We start from the raw sequence: 12,864 nt of genomic DNA, 5'->3' as shown, positions 1-12,864 counted from the left end.
AAACATCAGATTGGATGACATACACATTTTACACTCTCTCTGTGTATCCAGCAGAGCGGTGGAGTGAGGAACCACTACTGCCACGTGCCATGGTGACTCGGTCCCTGCTCTGCCACGGTGGGGCATTTAGGCACCATTATTCCATGGCATACGCTGTTACTTAGGAGCAGTAGGAGAACAGGGGAAACATTTTTCTACACTCTTCCATTCTCTGACTTCCTGAGTATCAAGTGATGAGCAGCAGGTTGTTGCCAGGCAGGAAGGAATTGTGTCTACACACATAGTCGGGGCCCTGCCTCGGCCAAGTGCCGTTCCATGGCTCAGCTGTGCCTGTCCTGATCTGCCCAAAACCAGGAATAACTAATGGGGCTGTGTTTATTCTGGAAGATCTCAATTGTTATGCTGCAGCCATATCTATATCTATGAGGTTCTGGATATTTGAGTGCTATGGAAGATAATGACTTATTTGCATACAGTTTTTGTTGACAGCATGAGCGCTGTTGATCCCTTTTCCCCTGGGGTGCTTTCATGCAGCCCTGCTACTGACACTCATGAATGCTTTGTGTTTGCTCTTTTCTGTAGTGTTTTTTGTAGTGGTTTTTTTTAGCTTTTGAAAGTGATTAAACCCTTTGTACATGAATATCCTCATTATGTTTCTGACATAGTAGTGCTAGCTAGCTTTTTTTTTCCTGCTGTTTCTTAAGGCACTTTGATCATCAGGACTAGTCTTGCACCTCCTTCTTGTGGGGAGATTGCTTTGAGATCTCCTTCACCATTTTTGCTGTACTTGGCTGCATCATTCCATACTCCTTTGAGCTGTCTTCAGACTAACTAACCAACTCTGCACAAGTTTGCATTTTCTTGTAGCTAACTTTAGACTTGTACTCCCTGTGTATTATAGGTAAAGTTTAAAGACTTCTTTACTGGTTTTTGATAATTTTTTAAGTAAAGCCTTTTCTGTGAAAAGCTTTACTGTTCTGTACACACCCTCTGGAGTCTTTCTTATGCTGACCATTTACCTAAAGCCACAGGGATGTGGTTCCGTGGTGGAGCTGGCAGCAATAGGTGAACAGTTGACCTCAGTGATCTTAGAGGTCTTCTCCAACCTGAAAAATTTGATTATTCTATTGCAGCACCATATGTTAAGCACAGTGCTGGAAATGTTTCTTCCACTGCTCTTGGTTTAGTCACATGTATGAGATATGGTATGTGGTGCAGTAAAAACTTGAAAAAAAGCTTAAGTGATCTTACGTAGATGTTAGTGCCCTGTGATGTTGCTTTGTGTAGGTCTTGCAATTTCTGTTGCAGCACTGGATTGGGGTTTCTTTACTGATTTCATTTGGGTTTTTCCCCCAAAAATTACGTACATTAATATAAACTCAAGTCACATTACTCTCTCCCTTTCTTTTTGAACCAACTATTTTTATAATCCTGGCAGGAGAGTGGCGCACCTTCAACCAAAGAGGTGAGCATTGATCTCCACAGAAGAACTCATCAGTTTGGCAACTTGTTCTACTGATATGTAGGTAGAACAGATTGAAACTGGAAGCAGGCACACCTACAATTCAGGTTTCACACTTTCCGAGCTGGTGTTCTAATTACCAAAAGAGAAACAAAGGATGTTCAGGACTACAAACTCTGCCTTTGGCAGTGTTTTCTGAATACTGACCATAAACCAGTACTCATCTGTATTTAAATGCATTAATTTAGAGCTTAGATTCTTGACAATTTCCAAGACCTGAAACTTATTATCACACTCACATAAGTACAGATGAGAGAATTTGTTTTGAATATGTCTCGGAGCATTTCCTTTAGGCAAGTTGAAGCTTCCTAATGTTTAAAGTGCTGCTGAGTACCTAATCTGTACATCAGATTCTCTTCTATTCATTTTGAGAGGATCTAAGTATTATTTCTAAGCATTCAGATTTTTACTCCTCGTATCTAAACACAGTATTGCTGAGCTTCATAATGTTCTACTTCTGATCCCTGTGTAGTGTAAAATGTGAGCAGTTTAAATATCCCATTTTTCCAAGGCACTTTGGGGATAAAGTGTACGTGCTGCAGAGATGGGGTAAAAGTATCCAGTTAAAATAATGAGTGGGTAGATGAGCTTAGTGCCTGCCTGAAAGGCTCAGTACCCAACACAGCTAATGAAGACTCCAGTGTCATTCAGTTTGCTTCAGTGGCTGCTGAACAGTTAGTTCCTGGCTGTGCTCTTTTCATCTCAATATATCTGAACTGTATGGACAATACTGAAGATGACTGAAGTAAACTTCAAGGTGATGAAAGTTACAGGTGTTGAGGTGTTCTTGTATGCAAAGAGAGGAGAGGGGGGAGCAGACACGGGGAATGCAGTTACGTTGCATTGTATTTATACACATTCTTTCTCTGTCACACAACAAATGATGTATAATGCCAAAGAAACTTAAGAAAGCACATTTAAATAATATTTTTTATTATTCAGAGCAGTGATAATGTTATGTTGGTACATCTGTAATCTTTATTTCTTTTAATAAAAACTGTTAGTTTAAAATAAGTTAATAATATCATTTAGGTTTTCTTTTAATACATGAATTACATTACTGAAAACAAGCAATTTATATTTTCAATTCATTGCTATTTCACTGGGATGTTTTATTCCTCATTGAGACAAGATTTTCCGTGATAGGTTATGCTACTAAGGAGAATTTTTAATTAAAATCATCCCTTTTTTTTTACGGGTACTGAATTTCTTGTCCTTGCCAATAGGACTAACATATAATGTTGAATGCAGTGCTGTAATACAAAGAAACACAATTTTTCACTGCATATTTTATTGAAAGAGCAGAATACATCGCTAAATTTGAGAATTTTCAGCCAATACTGTTTACATGTGCAAGTAGGAAGAGATGATGCACCCTTCCCCCTTTATTGTTGAGTGGTAAATTGTTGCTATGGTGATCGTTCTTTCCATCTCATCAGCTATAACCTGGTTTTCCACATCAACTGAATAGCTTCAAGCAAAGCATGATCTTTATTTTTTTTGTATATCAGTTAATATTGTTTTGCTACATAGTATTGTCTTGGGACTTAATGTCAGCATCAAGAGGCAGTGAATATAAGCAAGATAGTTCTAATTCTGTTGCACATAAATCTGTTTACTCATTAAAACAATCTTCATGTAGCTGCCAAAAACTTTCAAGTAGATTTATTAAAGGAAGCTTATTTTTGGTGCATACGGTTGATTATTTTCCTTTCATTATTACAAAGACTATAAGCTTTTTTAGTAAATATGTGGAAAACTTGGTAAATCTCTGAATAATGTCTCAGTTAAGCAATATGTTGTTTGTTTTCTAAGGTGATGAAAACAGGGCAGTTCTAGTAAAATTTCACAGGGCAGTTTTATTTTCTTGCAGTGTTAATTGGTACATGTGGTTCAAATGAAGAGAGATGCCTGCATGGTGGTGAGAGTAAGCCAGGTGACCTGTTGTAGAGTCACCAAAGGGCAAAACAAATGAACGTGGTCTGGATGTGGTCCTATGCATATACACAATAGATTTGTGTCAAGAGAAAGGGCAGAATGAGCGTGTGGGCCATCAAAATATTGCCTTGAAGCAAGAGGTGCCTTCTCTTATCACCACCACCAGGTTTTTCAGGAAATGGGCCAGGTGTAATGGCAAGCCTTGGAGACATAGGTGGGACACTGCTGTATAGCATGATAAACAGGGATTTTTGAATAACCTCTTTGAAACTTAAATTGATGCTTTTAAAAGACAGTGTTTATCTAAGCTCATATATGTATTGTTCATTCCAGTCAGTCTTTCCTATTCATCTAAGATGTGAAGCATTTAAAAACATAACCATATTCAGTTCTGGTCTGCATTGCTAGACAGCATATGAGCAACTCTGTGTTTCTGGTTTCACTCATGTTTCAGTATATTTAATTTATTTTTTTTCCCTGGGAACTTTTTCTGTCTGCATTATTCATGCTGTTTTAAGTTGTGTGTCATGATCAATAAGGGAGCAAGACCATATCTGTCTGTTAATTACCAAGAAGACCTGAAGAATAGATAAGGTTTCTCAAAGACTGTTCAAGTCTATCATTTCATGTAAAAGCATCCTTAATTATCATATACACAAATGCAAATAAAGTTTCTCTGTTAGTAGTCTTTTTGGATTCTGTATAGGAAAGAGTGTTATTCGTGTCTCAAATATTGTGCTGCCATGGGCAGACTTACTTTCAGATGTTTATGACCTATACTTGTAATGAGGGATGTTTTGCTAAAGAATGTCAAAGATCATCTCTCAATAGAGCAGTCTCTTAAAGGATATGGTGAGAGTTATTTCATGGCTGGGCTTCGCGAACGAAGATTTGGGAAGGCTCTATCCACATTTACTACAGGCACGTTGGGGGCTTATGAGGCCAATACATGACAGACATATCCGATTGCAAAAGGCACAGCAGAAAGACTCCTTAGATGGTGTATTCTGCGATACACGGTTCTTTCTGCGTTGCCTTTTTTCCTCGAGGGTGATCCTGCGTGCGTTCTCAAAGGAGACAGCTGCGTTATAGATGGTGTGTCTCCAGGCCTCCCGATTTGAGGCCAGAGTAGACCAGTTATGGTGATCAATATGGCCAAGGCTGAGATGTTGTTTCAGGGTGAGAGTTATAGTATAAACATAAATGCACTACCTATGGAGGCAAACTAGGAGTTGGATTGATATTTCAAGTAAGAACAGTTTCTTTTCACATTGTAAGTCTAGGGGACAATATCTTGAATTACTCGGATCTCTTGGAAGTACTTACTGCATGACTACCAAAGTATTAATCCTTTTGGCTAAAACACAGTTCACTAAGTAGCCTGACAGAAAGTACGACGTGGAAGTGAGGAATGCCATATTTCCTTCCAGCTGCAGAGGATGAGAAGTAAGTTACTGAGAAAGCATACTGTAAAGTTGCCTGAGCCAAAGCAGCCATTACAGGGTTCTTGTAGTAACTGTTTGCTTTGCCCGACTTTATTAGGTAGTATGGTATTTCAGTTGTGAATCTGTTCATCTTAGTTTTAGGAGCTACCTCATTGCTTTATTTCCCCTCACCAAATCTGTATGATAATGCAAACTGAGCACCTGCAAAAGAATATATCAAACCCTCTGTGGCATGAAGTCCTTGCACATATTTCACAATCACACGGAGAGACCAGAGAAAGACATTGTTGTCATGTACTGATCCTTTTTTTGTTGGGGGAGGGATACAAACAATTTCAGCATTTGGAGCAAAAACTGTGGTGAAAGAGAAGCAGCTGCTCCATGTTTTGTTGTTGCATTTTCTTGAACAATGTTTCCTACAAAACCAGAAATAATTCATCTCTGAACAGGAGCAGAATAACCCAAGGCTCAGTAGCCCCCAGTGCCAAAAAAATAGCTGAGTAGTCTTTATACCAAGCTCTTTATTTAGTCAAACTTCTCACTTCCTTACTTCTTTCCCAAAATCTGTGGTTTCAAGTATGTTTTTAGCCTGTAGTACCAGGAATCAGTACCAAGAATCAGCTGCAAACATGAGACACAGACTGATCTGAGTGCAGGAATGACTGAGACTTCGGAAAGAGAAGATAGTTCCTTTCAGCTATGCTCTTCCTTAGATTTAAACATACATGAAACCATAGCCTTGCTTTACCTGAATTTTTTTTCCTACTCAGTCCCTTAAAGGGATCTGGTGTGTTTCTTTGTTGTACAAGTGTAATCAGGAATTCGATGACCTGGAAAAATGTGTTCAGGCAAAATGCCAAACAGAGAAGAGAATCTTCTGAACAGTAGGACTGTGCACATGGGATCTGGTATTTCTTTCTATATTATTTCCCTTTATAGAAGTAGCAGGGATTTCTCTTAATTTTTCTTGCTGTTGTTTCTGAAACCATGTCCACATTTATATATCACAAAAATAGTTCAATAAAAGGCAAACGTAAAATCAAACCCACATTTGCCATGTAAAAGGCCATAAGATAACTGTTCTCCATTCCACTCAGATGTGTGAAAGTGTGCACCAGGTGCCTTGTTTAATTCTACTTGTTTCCTGTAGTCAATATTCTGTTTATTTAACGATTTGTTAATTCAAATAGCTAATTCTAAATTCTTCTGTATGTAGTGGTAAATAGACTTCGTGACTGATATGTAAAAAATATTACTTTTAACCTACTCTTTGGTGGTGTTGAAACAGATTCGAAAATACAGCTACAATAATAAACAAGTTCTATATGTGAATTTGTTATTTGTGTAAAAAACTTACCAGTTAAAAAAAATTACAGTTTTGATCATCTTAAGGATGAATGTGCTGGCAAGGAGACAGTATTCTCTCATATAAGGAAAGACAGACAAAGAAACTGTTGATGCTTGACAGAGAATATCTATTTCTATAGATTGAAATGCATAGCTTCAAAAACAGTTTAAGATGGAAATTATGGTGTTTAAAAAAAACCAAACACTACCACCACCCCAAAAAAAACCCCCAAACACATACAAAAACCTCTTTCTTTCTGGAACCATTGAGAAGAATTGAATTTTGTCTTCTACCTTAAGTGTCAAGGATGCAGTGTTTTGTCTGCATGAATGTAGTTCTACCCCTGAACAGAGACTATCCTTAATGCTTTTCTCGCCTTCAGAATTCACAAGGAAAAAACCAAAAATGTCCCATATAAAAGATCATATGGGTACCAAGGAATTTTCTAAGCTCTGTTGTTTATTGTTTATTTTTTATATTATTGGTAAAATTTATCTGACGATACATTTTTCAGATTTGCAGTTTTTATTTTCTTCACCTTGACTCAGGTTTCTCTACAGATCTTCTGAAGTACTTCAATTTCTTCCATCTGTCCACTGTATAGCAGTTTGCTGTTTTCACAGCTTAATTACTGCTGAGCATGTTTTATTTCCTTACTAACCTGTTTGTCTTCTTGCCTTGTAACGTTTCTGTTCTCTGACAAAAGCCTGACACTGCTAAGAGGCAATACCATTGTTCAGGGAACTTGCTTAAACAACATATGCTTTGTTCCTTTTAAGCACTCTGAAAAAATGTTGTCTGAAGGATAACAGAGAGAAAAACTGTTAGACCTTTCATAAATATTTTCATCTGAGATTAATGGTACTGCTTCTGTGTTCCACAGCCTTTCATCACAGCAAATTATAAGAGAGAAACATGATTTGCTCCATCCAAAAGCATTTATAATAAGGGAAAGAAAAATAAGTGTTTTAATTTAAAAAAAAAAATCTGATTTAGAGTAAGTAAATCAACAGACAACATGGAGATTGTTCTCCTTAGCTAAATTACTTTTTAGCTATGTAAAATTTCCTATATATAAAATATTCTGGATTAATTATTCAGGATTCCCTCATACACTTCCAGGATGACTGCCTTTTCATGGTGTGGTTTGAAAGTCCTTGATGCAGAAGGCAGTTGGCTTCATAGATTTACGCAAACTAACTGTTATATTTTACATGTAAAATAAATCTTATTCTGGAATTATTTTTATGTGTAGAAAGAGACCACTGAAGAGAATAGATGGATAGATAGCATTAGTACTGATTATTAGGTATTATGCTCTAGTAATTGACCCAAGTAAAATACCTTTTTTTATTTAGTTTAATTCAAGGACAGATGGATACCAAACATCTCTATGAAAAAAAAAGTAAGGGTATTTAAGTTTCAAAATTCCAAACTTCACCTTGTCAAAGTTTTTATGGCTTGTGTTAGATGTAATTCATACTCTTCAATGAAGAGATATTGTAGGAGGAAAAGTAATTAGCTGGAGGTGGACTCTGCTTAATTATCCCATCTCCAACAGGGCTAAATTCAGCTCTGACATAACACTGGCAAAAATCTCATTCACACAGCAGTGGCACTGCAATACATCATGCTCCAGTCTCATCAGGTGGCATTTCTTCTTCAGGTGTGTGTCACTCAAGGTGTGTATACACTTCTGACAGGCTAGACGAGGGGAGCTGTTTTGTTTGGGTTTAATTGCAGCATATTTTCTGCACTACACCCAGCTTAGCTTTTTTATTCCTCCATATAGGATAGCAAAGTACAAGATGCTTAAAGCTTCCATGTAAAAGGATAACATGAAGGGATGTCCTTGTTTCCCTCTCACTCTGAGAGAATGTGATGGGTATTAAAAATACTTGTTTTCAACTCAAACATTACCAAAACCTTTGAGAATATCCAGAATTCTAACTCTGCCCTGATCTATTATTCTCTGTTTCGGATGCTCACAACCAGATATTCATAAGCTTTAAATTTAGTCCACCTTGCAACTAACATGTTCTTCCGTGCACAAGATAAAAAAGTCAGCATTTTTTTTGCGAGGGAAGCTGCATGTTCAGATATATCATATGACTGCCCTTATCTGCTGTAATTCACAATATGTGAGGTTGATGACTGAAACTCTGTCTTCTGCAGCAGCTCATGGCCTCATCAAACCTTAAGCAAGTTCCAGCATTTCTATTGCAAGCAATTAGTGTCCATTAAGTACACTACTGAGAAGACTAATGCCTGACTGCCATAGCAAAATGTCACAGAATAATAAGGTGTTAGCAACATACTGATGCTCTTATACCCTGCTGAGGTATAAAAATTTCAGAATGACAGCACCAGCGATGCTCTCAACATGGGAATCAGTAGCCATAGTTACTGCAGTATGGGTCTCATTATTGATCCCAGTTACAGGGAGATAGATGCACTTAATCTGAATCTGCTGGATTTGATATAGCAGCTAGCTCAGATACAAAGTGTAGTACCAAGTGCACTTAAATCTATACAACATTCCTGGAAGAGGTTTGATTCTCTGGTCTTTGCCCTTCTTGCTCAATAGGGATCTGCTCCCCTGTCCTCAGTGTTCTACCCAACAGCACCTTATTTGGCATCTTATGGGAGTGTCCTGTGAGTGATGCTCAGGACTGACTGAGAGGGGGCAGTTCAACTGTCCTCCAATTAACTGCTACCTCACTTTTTTCAGGCACTGTCTTTTAGGAATTGGTCTGCACCAATGACAGACGGGAGTCTTACCCTCTCATGATCTGAGGCTTTACCCTTGAGGAGCGTGTATGTGGAAGAACTGGGTCTCGTGGCACAGGATTAATGTGTCTGGAGATTCAAAAGACTGAGGCACACATGGACGGTTAACGTCAGGGAAGTCAGAGCATGTCACTTTCTTATTCATGCAGGCTCATCTTGCACATTAATGAGTGACTTCTAAATTCCATGAGAGCACTGGAGTAGACACCAGCCAAAAAGATGAGATTTGTTGAGAGAGGCAAGAAAAAGAGCTTGAATATTTTTACAGTGACTCCAGTTGAGCCTCCTAAGTGGTATGAGTTGTACAGAGGGATTCTGTCAAGTAAAAGCACGCCTAAGGAGAAAGACCCCGAGGCCTGTGAGGAAACTGTACCTCAGCTTTCCACAGCTGTTTGGCTGACTGCTATGTCTTGCTGGCAAGGAATTATCTTTTCATATAGGGTGGGATGACACCTTATTTGCACGACAACAAATAGGTCAATTTTGGTGAAACAGAAGTGTCCACTGTTAGCCAAGTAGCTTTGCAGGAAGAAATGGACACACTGGATATCCTGACCATTCGTGGTGTAACGGAATAGCACCTCCAGGCGCTCTGGGGGAAGGGAGACCTTTTTAGAGCTCATAGTTCTTCAGCATGGAGATTTGGTAGTGTATACTCACCAAAAGGACTGGGACCTCTTACTCTGGGCAATGGGGGAGCAACACATTTGCTCTCTAACACAAGACTGTACAGTTGCCAAAAAGAGTTGTCCCAGCATTGCAAACAGAGCCTTATGGCAAATGTTTCTGGGGTGCTGCTGTGGAGTCAGCCTTCCTTTTTCTTTGACATGATTCTTGTTTCTGAGACTACCTCATAGATTTAACAAGAAAGCAGATAGCTGTTTTTAACCAACACTAGAAAATATGGTCTCTCAGACTCTTACCTTGCTCTGTTCCCTCGAGACTAATTGTTAGGACCTCAGATGGCTGAGTCCTTCAATACAGTTTTTCCTGGCTAGTCCATTCAGTTTCAGTTTTCCATACCAGAGACAGCTTTTATTTCTTTACCTTCTCCAAAGACTTTTTGTCTCTGTGAAGTCTTTTTCAAACAAAATTGACCCTCTTGTTTCATGTGAGATCTTTGAATGAGGGTCCTGCTTTCTTGGCTCTGGGAACTGTGTATTTCCTCTAGGTAGATAAGAAAGGCGACTTCTTTCCTTCCTTAAAAAATACAAAGCTCTCCCCATACTATCTCGCTCGTAAGCTGGTAATATTTGATTTTATCATACCATGTTTAAAGTAATAAGACTGATACACTGTTTCTGGCATTTTTACAGAGATAATGCATTATATACCTAAAATTATCAGTAAAGGGTGCTGCATCTGGAACTTTTCCATGATGTTCTCACTCTATAAAATATATGATGTGTTAAAAGAAGGAACCCACTTATGTTTTTACCCAATCAACCAGATGATTAGAGAGAACTAATCATGCAGTGATTCATGTTGTGACCTGCATGCTTTCAGTCCAGATATTATGGGCTTGAACACCGCTACCCTTTGAATTGTTATTCAAACCCATTAAACCTGAGTAAAGGGTATAATTTTTCTCCCCAGTGATCGCTCTTTTAATGTACTTACAGAGAGGTTGAATTTCTGCACATAGAAACTCTGATTAAAGTACATTAAAATCCTCGACCTAAGAATTCCTAAAAGCTTTCTTTGTATGTCTGCCCATTCTGTGCAATTCCACCTTGATTGTCAGGTAGAAATCTAGTTACCATATTGACCCTTCTAAAAGAGGCCGTTTTGTATCCTATTTTCTTGGTATTTGAATAATCAGAACAGTACTTTGCTACTAGACAGGTCAGCCATTCACAAAAAAGTAAATTGCAAGACTTTATAGCTGGACTCAATTTCAAAAGAGTTAGAAAAAGAAACGGCTAAAAGCAAATTTCAACCTATGATGAAGGATCTCTGCATAATTTCTTGCAAACTCACCCATTGCAGTACATCAGCAAGTGTTTTCAGCACTGTACTTTGTGGCAAAAGTTTCCTTTATCTCAGCAGGGCTTTCACTGTACGTCAGTCTCACAGAGAATGAAATGTTATTTGTTTAATACGATTGCAGAGTAAGTCTCTACTTGTTATCAAATGACTTCTGCTTTCCAATGAGAAATCATATTCCATATACATCCACTTGCTGCCGGAGCATGCTCCTGAGGGAGCAGCAAGACTGCTTTATGGAACAGACCCTGACATTTTGTTAAATAGTATCATCTAAGCATGATGGGAGGTCACATTCCTTGTTCGGTAGACATACACTTCATCAATAGATCTAGCTGAAATTCTGACAGTCGTTTGTTGAGGGAGAGATTTTTATTACTGTTATTATTTTGCTAATTGTGTAAGATGAGTTAATCTTGCAGTGATCATCTTGAATTATCAAATTCTTCAAGAAAGCATGTGTTTGCTTTCCCTGTCCTTCCAGTGGCTCTTCAAGTATGTCCTCCATTCCTCCTTAAGCCCCCAGCAATGCAGGCTTCAGTGTGACTGAAGCCTTCCCGATTGATGACCTTTGTATTTCCCCATGGGATTCATAAAATAAGATGCATATTCAGGTGACGGTGGATCTGTATGGACTCTTGGAAGGACCAGCTTGTCTTGGTATACAACCAAGCAAAATAAGTTGTTTTTTGGGTATTTTAGCCCAGGGAAGAGAAGGCTCCAGGGAGACTTTCTAGCCTCCTTCCAGTACCTAAAAGGGACCTACAGGAAAGATGGGATACACTCCCTTATCGGGGAGTGTAGTGGGAAGATGAGGGGTTTCAAGCTGAAGATTTAGGTAGGGTATTTTTAGGATAGATTTAGGTTAGGTATTAGGAAGAAATTCCTTACTGTGAGGGTGATCAGGTGCAGTAACAGGCGGCCCAGAGAAGTTATGGATGTTCCCTTCCTGGAAGTATTCAAGGCCAGATTGAATGGGGCTTTGAGCAACCTGCTCTAGTGGAAGGTGTCCCTGCCCATGGCAGGGGAATTGGAACTAAATGATCTTTAAGATCCTTTCCAGCCTGAACCACTCTATGATTCCGTGATTTAAGATAATTCATCCAGTCCACAAGGTTATTCCAGGACACTGGCTGTCCCGGGATTTATCAGCCCTTTCCCTGCCAAGATGCATGGCCTTGACACAGTGAGGCTTTTTTAATGTCCTCAAGAAAAATAGCAGGTGAAAATATTTTCCTCTCACTCGCTGGTGTTCAGACCCTTGCAGTTACCACTGGCTGGCAGCAATATTAATTGCTGTTGTAGCAGCAGTTACTCCTGTAGTGTTAATTTATTGAAGACATGAAGAGTGCAGAACTTAGATGGGTGTCTATTTAGTAATGCCCAACACTTCTGGCAAACACTGCCATGTGCGTGCAGCACCGTTATTCAGTGCAGGCAGAGCAGATCCGGTGCTTCTGGCAAGCTGTGGTAGCCCTGCTATGCAAAAGGAAGCAGCATTGGCCTTTCTCTGACACTCGTAAAAGCTCAGATACCTGCAGTTTAGAAAGGTAACTTATTTGTAATAGTTTACTAGGAAGGAGACTAATTTTTGAGGCTCGGGGATTGCTTGTCAATCCCGATCTCAAGCACCAGATCTCAAGACCGGGCCTTAGTAGGAATAGCTTTTTGGTGGGAGGGGGAGCACATGGTAGTGCCTAATAGGAGATTCTTGTCTTAGCAGCTGCTCCAGTGTCACAGTCATGAGTGTCAGTAAAACCCATCAACCTTTAGATAGATGTGGAAAAAATCTGATAAATTTGTGTTTGTGTGAAGAGAGGACAAGGAGACGTTAG

General features: G+C 39.0%; 1 protein-coding gene across 4 annotated transcripts in view; it reads left to right on the top strand.

Annotated features, from left to right (window-relative positions):
- The window catches only part of JPH1 (junctophilin 1), an 83,222-nt gene that overhangs the window by 31,522 nt on the left and 38,836 nt on the right, over window positions 1-12,864 (top strand). The window lies entirely within an intron of this gene.

The sequence above is a fragment of the Pipra filicauda genome, unplaced genomic scaffold (assembly GCF_003945595.2).
Source record: "Pipra filicauda isolate LSUMZ 115617 unplaced genomic scaffold, ASM394559v2 scaffold177_size2800117_pilon, whole genome shotgun sequence".
NCBI classification, from domain to species: Eukaryota; Metazoa; Chordata; class Aves; order Passeriformes; family Pipridae; genus Pipra; species Pipra filicauda.
Note: the sequence above shows the minus strand (reverse complement) of the source record. Positions and strands in the feature narration are given on the sequence as shown.